The sequence below is a fragment of the Colobus angolensis genome, unplaced genomic scaffold (genome assembly GCF_000951035.1).
Source record: "Colobus angolensis palliatus isolate OR3802 unplaced genomic scaffold, Cang.pa_1.0 Scaffold172, whole genome shotgun sequence".
NCBI classification, from domain to species: Eukaryota; Metazoa; Chordata; class Mammalia; order Primates; family Cercopithecidae; genus Colobus; species Colobus angolensis.
The window spans coordinates 3,649,336-3,660,574 of NW_012114844.1; positions in this window are offsets into that span (position 1 = coordinate 3,649,336).

The following is an 11,239-nucleotide window of genomic DNA, read 5'->3' on the forward strand; positions in this document are numbered from 1 at the left end:
CAAGCTAACATGTGTTCTCAGGGTGGTGGGCTGGAGGGCAGGGGCTCCTGATTTATAGTGTTTACCAGTTTCTGTGGTGTAAATATTTCCACCATGGTCAATTTCAAGCTACCAACTTTATGTCATTGAGCAGGAAGGTGGGAAGAGACACACACAGTTGGCTCTCCTGAGTCAGTACAAGCCTGCTCCAGCACACCACTGACATGGAAACGCGCACCCAGCTAAATGCAGCACTTCAGGAGGTGGCAGGACCTTTGATGGGGAGGCCCTTGGGTGCCAGGGACTGACAATCAAGCTCTAACACCTTGTGAGCTGCTGAAAAAGATCTCAGAGCCTGGCTTGGCATGGAGAGAGAAGAGCCACCCTTCTTTGGAATGAACCATTTGGACTTGAGCATGAGGCTCCAGCAGTGACCATATGGGGCTGAAGAACACAAGCTTTGCTGAAGTTTCTGGACTATGTAAACCATCCTTGCCCACCCTAAGGAGGGGGTGCTCCAGGCAATGACTCAACTATGGTGACTGGGAGCTCACAGCCAGATTTGGTTTACAAAAATAAAATACTGCCATAGTTCTTGCACATGACTGTTGGGATGCAAATTCATACCTGCTGCAGAGATTGCTGGGTTCCTCTGATTTATGGGGACATAAGTTTCTCAGTCTAGGAGAGGAAAATGAAACAGGCATTCAAATAACCATTATGCCCAACAGAATGTGGTATGGACCATAAGAAGGTTTACCAATATAGTAAAAAGAAAAAAAAGGCCGGGCGCGGTGGCTCAAGCCTGTAATCCCAGCACTTTGGGAAGCCAAGACGGGCGGATCACGAGGTCAGGAGATCAAGACCATTCCGGCTAACACAGTGAAACCCTGTCTCTACCAAAAAATACAAAAAAAACACTATCAGGGTGAGGTGGCGGGCGCCTGTAGTCCCAGCTACTCGGGAGGCTGAGGCAGGAGAATGGCGTAAACCCGAGAGGCGGAGCTTGCAGTGAGCTGAGATCCGGCCACTGCACTCCAGCCCGGGCGACAGAGCGAGACTCTGTCTCAAAAAAAAAAAAAGGCTGTCACCCATTTATATGTTACCACATTTGCAAGGAGCTTTCATGTACAAGATCTCCTGCCAGGCCAGGTGCGGTGGCTCACACTTGTAATCCCCGCACTTTGGGAAGCTGAGGTGGGTGGATCACCTGAGGTCAGGATTTCGAGACCAGTCTGGCCAACATGGCGAAGCCCCATCTCTACTAAAAATACAAAAATTAGTCGGGCATGGTGGTGCTTGCCTGTAATCCTAGCTAATCGGGAGGCTGAGGCAGGAGAATTGCTTGAACCCAGGAGGCAGAGCCAAGATCGTGCCACTACACTCTATCCTGGGTGACAGAGCAAGACTCCGTCTCAAAAATAAAAAATAAAAGGATCTCCTGCCATCCTCCTCACAACCCTGAAAAGCTGATAATAGTACCATTTCACAGATTTGGATGCTGAGAGTCAGGGAGGCCCAAAACTATATGGTCCATTGGTGCAGCACCAGCACTCTCCTTCCTGTCTTCTGACTGCCACGCTCAGTGTTCTGACCCCTGTGAAGTTACCAACTCATCCTGGCTTGCCCAGAACCTTCCCAGTTTGGGCACTGAAAGTCCTGTATCCTGGAAAATCCCTCAGTCCCAAGCAAACCAGGATGATTTGTCCAGAACGGGTTTCAGTACAAAAGTCCTTTGTCCCTTGAACCTATTCATCTTGAGCAAACAGAAACAGTTAGTCACTCTAATCCCCCATCCTACTATGGAACTCAGAGGAGAAAAAGGAGGAACTTTTGGCTGGGCCGTTGAAATCAAGGAATTCTGGAGGAAGTTTCCATTGGCTAGGTCTCTAAGGCTGAATTTGAACATATGGGAAGGCGGGGGATGTGCTAGGGTGAGGAGATGAACACTTTTCAGGCAGAAATAAAAATGACATAAACACAGAGAGGGGGTCTCCGAGGGCATGAGGGCATTGGCAGTTGTGGTTCTGCCCGGGGCATCAGGAAAACCGAAGTGCCACCTCACCTGTGCTTTCTGGAAGGAACAAGGTCTCAGCAGCTAGAGTAGTTAAGAGTCCAGAACATGGTCACAGACTGCTAGTCCCTTACCAGTATTCATTCTCCCTTTCTCCCTTGTTAACAGAAACCCACTTTGGCCAGCAATATCTCCAGCTAAAAGAATATATTTCCAGCCTCCCTTGCACAATGGCCAATAAGATACAAGTAGAAGTTGTTGGATAAACATCCAGAAAGGCTCCTTAAGAGAAATCAGCCAGCCAGAGAATGCCCCTTTGCCTCTTCCTATTTTTCTTCTTGCCTGGAACCTGAGTGTGATGACTAGAATGCCAGCAGCCATCTTGTGCCCTTGAAGATGAAAACAACATGCTAATGAAGTTAGAGCAAAAAGGTAGAAAGAGGTTGGGTCCCTCATGACCATGGAGCCACCAAACCACCCAGGACCACCTACTTCTAGACTTCTTTACATGAGAGCATGAACCTGCATGTATTTAGACCACTGGAATGAATTCTCTGTTGCTGGCAGCTAATTATAATTCCAGCTAGGGCACAGCTCAAGCAAAGGCACTGAAGCAAGAATGCACACAGCTTTGGGGGATGCTTGATTACTCCCTAGGGTGGGATAATCCCTTGGTGTGGTTTCTCTGGATTTTAATTTTCATTAGGCTCTCTTTCCCTACTCTCACCCATGGGCCTCTTCCTGGCAACTCATAGTAGTGTGTAATGGATTCCTGGGACCCAGGATCACATCTTCCTTTGTCCCTTGGTACCTCCAACTACTCGCCAGCTTTTCACCCAGTCAGCCAACGGCATTAATGACCTCAGGGAATGAGTGTGCATGGAAAAAAGCAGGAAATAAAAGAGCTAATGCTTGGCTTTTGAGTTACAAAATCAACTGTTGGAACTCACGACAGAGACATTAGTTTGAGAAAGGTTTTTCTAATTTCAAAAGCCTGGATACTGTACATCCCTGTGAAATTTCAAAATACCAGCAACAAAAGACCCCACAAGCTTCCAGAGAGTAAAAACAGATGACATACAAGAAGGAAGAAGAACCAGAATGGCTTCTGAGTTCTCAGCAACCAGTTGCTAGAAAACAGGGAGCAGTACCTTCAAATTTTCAAGAGAAAATCATTTTCAACCTAAAAGCCCATTCCCAGCCAAAGTATCAATCAAGAGGGATAACAGATCCAAGAGACTCTCAGACATCCAAAGAGTCAAATATTCTGTCTCCCACACACCCTTTCTTTAGGTAGCAAATGTAAAACAAGAAAGAGAAAGACACAGCTTCCAGGAAGCCAGGGTTCCAACACAGGACAGCCATGAAGGGGAATCTCAGGAAAATGTATACAGTTGGCCTAAAGAGTAACCAGGAAGGGAGCATATGGGAAAACGTGTAGCCACAGGTGCAGAGAAAAGCAGAAAAATGAAAGACAAGGCAGCTATGAACTCCAGGACAAAGAGTTAAACAGCGTAGAGACATTGTAAGAGTGGACTCTTCGTTTATCACGAAGCAATACTTGAGCACGTATAATACTGTATACGCCAGCTAATAAAATGACCAAAATGTGAGAAAATTATGGTAGATAGGGGTTAGCAATGGGAAAATTGTGGGAGAGTTAAGTTCATATCTACCAGGACAAAATATAAACCAATAATATCAATTGTTGATGAATAAAACGATATCCATATAAATATATCGTTTAGGGACATAGTAAATACAGGGAAGAAAATTCAGAGGAATTGAGGGTAGTTGCCTCTAGTGAATGGATTTCTGGACATAGGAAGAGGTGGGATACTAACTTTTTAAACTATGTACATTTATTATATCACTAAATATAAATAATAGCTTTGAAAACTATCATTTAAAAATAATGAATTTTTTTCATACCTGTATCGCAATATCTCATGTACCCCATTAAATATACATAGCTACCATGTACCCATGAAAATTAAAATAAAAAGTTTCAAACTAAACAAATAAATAAAAATAAAACAACTTTTTTAAATTTATAAAATAAAATTTTTAATCATCTTTTAAAGCCAAGGCCCTAAAGGCACAAACAGTAGATTACAAAACATTTATGATAGATCAGAATAGTTTTTTGTAATACACATGTATATTTTTAACTTTTTATTTTAAAATAATTATAGATTCACAGGAAGTTGCAATAAGAGTATAAAGGGGTCAGTATATCCTCCATCCAACTTCCCCCAAGGGTCTCATTTACATGACTACAGTACAATAACAAAACCAGGAAACTGGCCGGGCGGGCGCAGTGGCTCACGCCTGTAATCCCAGCACAGGAGGTCGAGGCAGGCGGATCATGACGTCAAGAGCTCGAAACCAGCCTGGCCAACACGGTGAAACCCCGTCTCTACTAAAAATAAAAAATAAAAATAAAAAAATTACAGTGTGGTGGTGGGCACCTGTAATCCCAGCTACTCGGGAGGCTGAGGCAGGAGAACTACTTGAACCCGGAAGGCGGAGGTTGCGGTGAGCCGAGATCACGCCACTGTACTCCAGCCTGGGTGACAGAGTAAGATTCCATCTCAAAAACAAAAAACAAACAAACAAACGAACAAAAAAAAAAACAGGAAACTGGCATTGGTACAATGTGTGTGTACAATTCTATACCCTCCTGGCATGTGTGTACATTCGTGTGATCCCCTCTGCAATCAACTGTTTCATCACTACAAAGATTTCTATCCTGCTGTTCCCCCAGTTTCTAAACCCTGACAATCACTAATCTGTTTTTCATCTCTAAATTCTGTAATGTTTAGAGTGTTATGTAAATGGAATCATATCTACAAGATTGGCTTTTGAGACTGGTTTCTTTCACTCAGCATAGTACCCGTGAAGTCTATGCAGGGTGCCATGTGTCTCAGTAGTCCATTCCTATTGATTGCCAACTATGATTCCATAGTATGGCTGTATCACAGTTAGTTCAGCCACTCACCTATTGAAGGACATCCTGGTTGTTTCTGCTTATTGGCTGCTGCAATAAAGCTGCTGTAAGCATTTCTGTACAGGTTTTTGTGTGGACGTACATTTTTATTTTTCTGGGATAAATGTCCAGGAGTGGGATTTCTGGATTGTATGGCAAGTTCATGTTTAGTTTTGTAAGAAACTGCCAATCTCTTTTCCAGGTTGGTCATCCCTTTTTACATTTCACTAGCAATGCATGAGAGACCCAGGTTCTCCATATCCTCACCAGCATTTGGTGTTGTGACTGTTTTTTATTTTAGCTCTTCTAGTAGGTGTGAAGTGATAGCTATCATGGTCTTAATTTGCATTTCCTTAACACCTCGTGACTCTGAACATCTTTTCATGTACATATTTGCCATCCATGTGTCCTCTTCAGTAAATTGTCTCCTTGTGGTTTTTTGCTCATTTTCTAATTGTATTGTTTGTTGTTTTGCTGTTGAGTTTTGAGAGTTTTTAAATATATTCTACATATGAATCTTTTGTCAAATATTTGTGGTTTGCAAATATTTTCTCCCAGTTTGTAGCTTACCCCCTTTTTATCCTCTTGGCAGGGTCATTTTAAATCTTTTTGGTTACTTTATTTTATTTTCTTGTAAACTGACAATTTATAATTGTACATATTTATGGGGTACAAATTGATGTTATGATTTATGAATACACTAGGGAATAATTAAATCAAGCTAATTAACATATCCATCACCCAAAATACTTATCATTTTTTATGGTGAGAACATTTAAAATTTACTCTCTTAGCAATTTTGAAATGTTCAAAACTCTATTATTAACTATATGCACCATGCTATGCTATGCAATGCAATAGATATTAAAAAAAAAAAAAAAAACTTACTCCTCCCATCTAAGATGTTGTACTCTTTGACCAGTATCTCTCCACTCCCCACAACCCCTGGCCTCTGTAACCACCATTCCACTCTCTGCTTCTGTGAGTTTAATTGTCTTAGGTTCCACATACAGACGAGAATGTGCAGTATTTGTCTTTCTATGCCTGGCTTATCTCACTTATCATGATGTTCTCCAGTTTCATCCATATGGTTGCTAATGACAGAATTGTCTTCTTTTTTAAGGCTGAATAATATTTCATTGTGCGTATATACCACATTTTCCTTATCCATTCATCTGGTTGATTGACATGTAGGTTAATCCTGGAGCTTGGCTATTGTAAATAGTGCTACAATGAACATGGGAATGCAGACATCTCTTTGACTAACCAGGTTTAAATCTTTTGGGTAAACACCCAGAAATGGGATTGCTGGATCTCATTTCTAATTTTGATTAGGTCAAATTTTTGATATTTTTCTTTAATAAATCATCTTCGTTGTTATATCAAATTAATCTCACCAACTCCTATGTCCTGATGATTTTTTTCTATATTTTCTTCTAAAAGTTTTATAGTTTATGTGTTATATTTACATTTATGATCCATTCTGAGTTAAATTTTTTTTTTGTATGCAGTGTAAGGCTTAAGTTGAGGCCCACAGTTTTGCCTATGGATATCTGATTATTCCAGCACCTTTCTTGAAGAATTATCCTTCTTCCATTGAATTGCTTTTGCACCTTTGTCAAAAATCAGTTGGTCATAATTGTTTAGGTCTATTTCTGGATATTTTCTTCAGTTCCATTGATCTATGTGGCTACCCCTCTGCCAATACCACACAGTTATATAATATCTTGAAATCAGATAAACTGATTCTTCCCACTTTCTTCTACTTCTTGATTATTGTTTTAGTTATTTTAGGTTCTTCATATTTCTATATAAATTTTAGAATTATCCTGCCTATACTACAAAAAAAATGTTGCTTGAACTTTGATAGGAGTTGCATGAAGTCGGCATATCAGTTTGGGGAGAATTGGCATCTTAGCTATGTTGAGACTTCCAATCCATGAATATCATATATCTCCATTTATTTAGATATTTTTTATTTCTTTCATCAGCTTCTGCAGTTTTAAGTATACAAGTCCTATACATATTTTGTTACAATTATACCTAAGAATTTCTTTTTTAGCAATGATGAATGGCATTGTATTTTTAGTTTTGGTTTCTGTGTGATTATTGCTATTATATAGAAATACAATTTATTTTCATATGTTGCTCCTATATCTCACAATCTTGCTGAACTCACTTATAGTTCTAGGACCTTTTTGCTTTGTTGATTCTTTGGAATTTTCTATATAGACTATCATGTCATCCGAAAATAGATAGTTTCATTCTTTCCCTTCTGATTGGTATGCTTTTTATTTCCTTTTCTTGCCTTATTGAGCTATCTAGGACTTCCAGCACTATATTGAATTGTTTAAAGAAGAATTAACACTACTTGTACATAATCTCTCTCAGAAAATATTAATAGAATAAAGAACACATCCCAATTCATTTTATGAAATCAATATTACCCTGATAGCAAAATCAGATAAACACACTTCAAAATGTGAAAACTACAGACCATATCCTACATGAATACAGATACAAAAATTCCTTAATAAAATCTTAGCAAATAGAATTCAGCAATATATAAAAGGGTCCAGGACATTTTACACACGAGGACCAAATGGAGTTTCTTCCAGCAATACAAGGTTGGTTCAATATTTAAAATTCAATCAACCATATTAACAATCTACCATATTAAAAAGCTAAGAAAAAATCACATCTTAATATCAACTGATGCAGAAAAAGCATTTGACAAAATTCAACACTTTATCACTTCATGATAAAACCTCTTGGAAAACCTCAAATAGAGAATAACTTCCTCAGTTTGATAAAGAACATCTATTTTTAAAAACCTGAAGCTAACGTACTTAAAGGTGAAAGCTTAAATGCTTTCTCCCTAAGATAAGAGTAAGGCAAGAACAAGTACTGTTGCCACTATTATTCAAGTGACTATATATTTTTTGATTTTTTTCCTATTATATAATCCCTGCACTGGAAGATGGAAAAAAGTCAGATGGCAATGAGGAGAATTGAAAGATAGAGTGGGTCCCCAAGAAAGGGCCCTGTACCACCACTCCTGGATTCAGCCCTATGGAAATGGAACAGCAGAAACCCTCTCTCTATGTAGGGATCACACAGCAGAAAAGCCCTGTGCATCATCTCCCAGTTTCACTCACACCCAGCTTGGTGCTAGGGCAGTAGAGCAGAGCTGACTTCTTAGGGTGTCTGGGCAATGGCCCAAGTTAGCTTCAGAGTCTCCACTCCTCAGTGAACAGGATGGGGGAACCAAACGTTCCTTGCCCCACGGTGCTATTGAAACAGCTGAGAAAGGGTGGTACCTAGAAAATTCTGCAAGTCAGGGATGAGGCATAACAGTGACCTTGTGTATTGTGTGTGACCAAGGTCCAAACAGAATAAAGAGCATCTCCGTAGATGCTCCAGTGGCCCCTGTCAGTGATCACACACACACTCCAAAAGCTCACTACTCCTGGGTGTTTGCTCTTCTACAGTCTACTGCCACCCTGAATTTAGACAGAACACCAAAGAAAAGGGAAGTGAATCCCTGACTAAATGGAAAATGTGAACCGACTGGATTTACTGTCTGCCTCCTATCAGAATCAGGCACAAAATAGAAACGAATCTCAATTATAGAAAAATACACAACTTGCACATATAAGTTTATGGCCCGAGTGGCTGCTGCACTCATTTGAATGCAGATTTGCCATTATCACTTGGCAACCTGATGTAAAATGACCAATAAAAGAAAACCTAGAGAGCTCTATTTTGAAACATTGGAATCCTCTGACCCACTTAGGTGCCCCTGGGGGTGGGTGCAAGGAAGACAGAAGGGTAGACCCTGTGGCTGAAAGAAGGATCATAATGGTGGAAAGAGCATTACATTCCATTTTAACAAAATACGTACAACTTGAATCACAGGGTTCCATAATGCTTGGAAGAAAGTGTTGGTCCCTAAAGGAAACGCAACACTCCCATCTGGCCACGCTTTCCTCACTCAGCACTCAGAAATGCTGGAATTCAGGCCTCTGAAAGAGAAAGTCCATGCTTTCACTGAAAAGCCCATGCACCAAAATTCTTATCAGGAAACCTCAACAGGATTGAAAGCAAAAGCCTCTCATTTCCTACACCAACCTGTGACTGATGGCATAACTAGCTAATGATCAGGAGATCCCCAGGCATCAGCTCACCTCTGTTAATAAAAATTCCCTGGCAGATTCAAACTTCCTCCCTGACAGATAGCAGACAGCAACAAGTGACCCAGAAAAAATACAGAGATGGCCAAAGCTTAGACTTTGTTTGACACAACTCTGGGTTCCACACACAGGTTTCTACACACCATGACCCCTCACATACCTCTGTCATCTCTGTCATCAAACAGCAGAATGAAGCACCACTTTGAAACTCTGAAATCCTTCCCCAGGGACCAACAGCATTTTTCCCCACGAGATGCCACACCCACCAGAGGTGGAGAAGGACTTCAGCAGGACAGCCATCAACATCTGGCACAGATGCTCTGTGGATATCCTGAAGCTGCCATGTTTGGACATGACCTGCCACAGAGTGGCACGTGGGCCACTCCAGTGGGACATTTTCCCCTTCCTGAGCCTCCATTTCTTTACCTGTCAAGTGGGGTTATTTCAGGGAGAGGGCCCTCCAAAGGAGTTTACAACCTCAGTGCTTGGTGGCTCCAGTTTGAACACACACAGCAAATTCAGAAGGCAAAGTCATTCAGTTCATTTCCCTTTTAGCTGTACTAGCAAGGATTCTGTAGGATGCAAGTGATAGAAAACCCAACTGGCTTAGGCAGAAAAGGGGAATGCACTCACTAATTTAACTGAAAAGTAGATTCAGGCACAGCTGGATTCAGTTAAACAAAATCATCAAGAACCAGTCTCCTTCATTCATTATCTCTGCTTTTCTCATGCTGGCTTCAGTCTCACTGATACTGGCAAGACTGGCTGCCAACAGCTCTAGGCTCATATCATATTTTTTTCAGCATCCCCAGCAAAAAAGAAAATGCATATTCCCTGAGAGCTTCAGAATGCCCCTAGAATTTAATTTATTTGGCTCTGATTGGCCTGGCTTGGGTCACATGACCATCCCTAAGCCATTCACCAAAGTCAGGGGGTGTCATGAAGATTGGTCAGGCCTGGAGCTGCAGGTAGAGTCACTTTTCATCTGAGCCATATGGCTGAGAAGTGGGAAAGAGGAGCCCCAGAAGAAACCAGGGTACTGTTACCAGAAGAGGGAATGAATGCTGAGCAGCAAAAAAAAAGACATGTCCACTTCATTGGCTCTTACTCTTCTATGAGATGCAGTCCCCATTCTAGAATTCCAGCACCTGAAATTTTTGTAGCCCTGTGGGCAACACTGTATTTAGCCTGCCCTGGAGGTGTCCATTCCAGGGTGTGAGGTTCAAGGCAGAGAAGATGAGGTGGTGAGTCCTGCTGTCCCTATCTACAAAGAGGACACAAGCATCTGGTGATGCCTCCCCATCAGCTAGCTGGCAAGTACCCACCTGTCTTCCTGCCTACCACAGCAGCCCCAAGGCAAGGCCACAAGAGGTGATGATCCACAGAGTGAACACAAAGCAGCATCAGAGAGTCCAGAATCTCAGCACCCTTTTGAGCCCCTCTGCAAATCAGGATGCCTACACTCGGCAGTTTTATCCCTGAGCTCTGGCCAGAGGGACATCACCACTGTGCACCTCAAACTCCATTCCACTGGGTGCATGGCTTCCCCTGGGCTCCAAAACCAAACCCACACAGAGCCTGAGCTTCCCGTGCAGTAGGGGTCTAACCAGCAAGACTTGTTTCCAATGGGTCTGCTTATGGATGATGCTGGATCTCTTTCAGATCCACCTCTCCTGATTTACCCTCCACCTTGATCCATGTCCTAAGAAGCTTATCTTTATGGACTTCATTGACAAGCTCTTTGGCCCTCTGCCTTCTGATTAGGTTTGTTCAATGGAAAACATCCATAGGAGATCCAGGGCAGGGAAAAGTTGGAATGTCGATTCCTTCCAGGTCACCATGGGTTGTCTCTATCCCTTAATGAAGGTCATGGCTCCTGTTGCATGATCCTCCCTACATGGCTCTCCCTTTGGGACTAGCGACTACCCCTTCAAGTCTGGTTTAGTGACAGCTCCCCATTGTTACTGGCCCTGGGCTACTGCACCACCCCTTGTGGTTTTCATAAACCCTGACACTCCGTTTCAAATAATTCTGCTAATAACTGTCCTCTGTTACTCAGAGTGT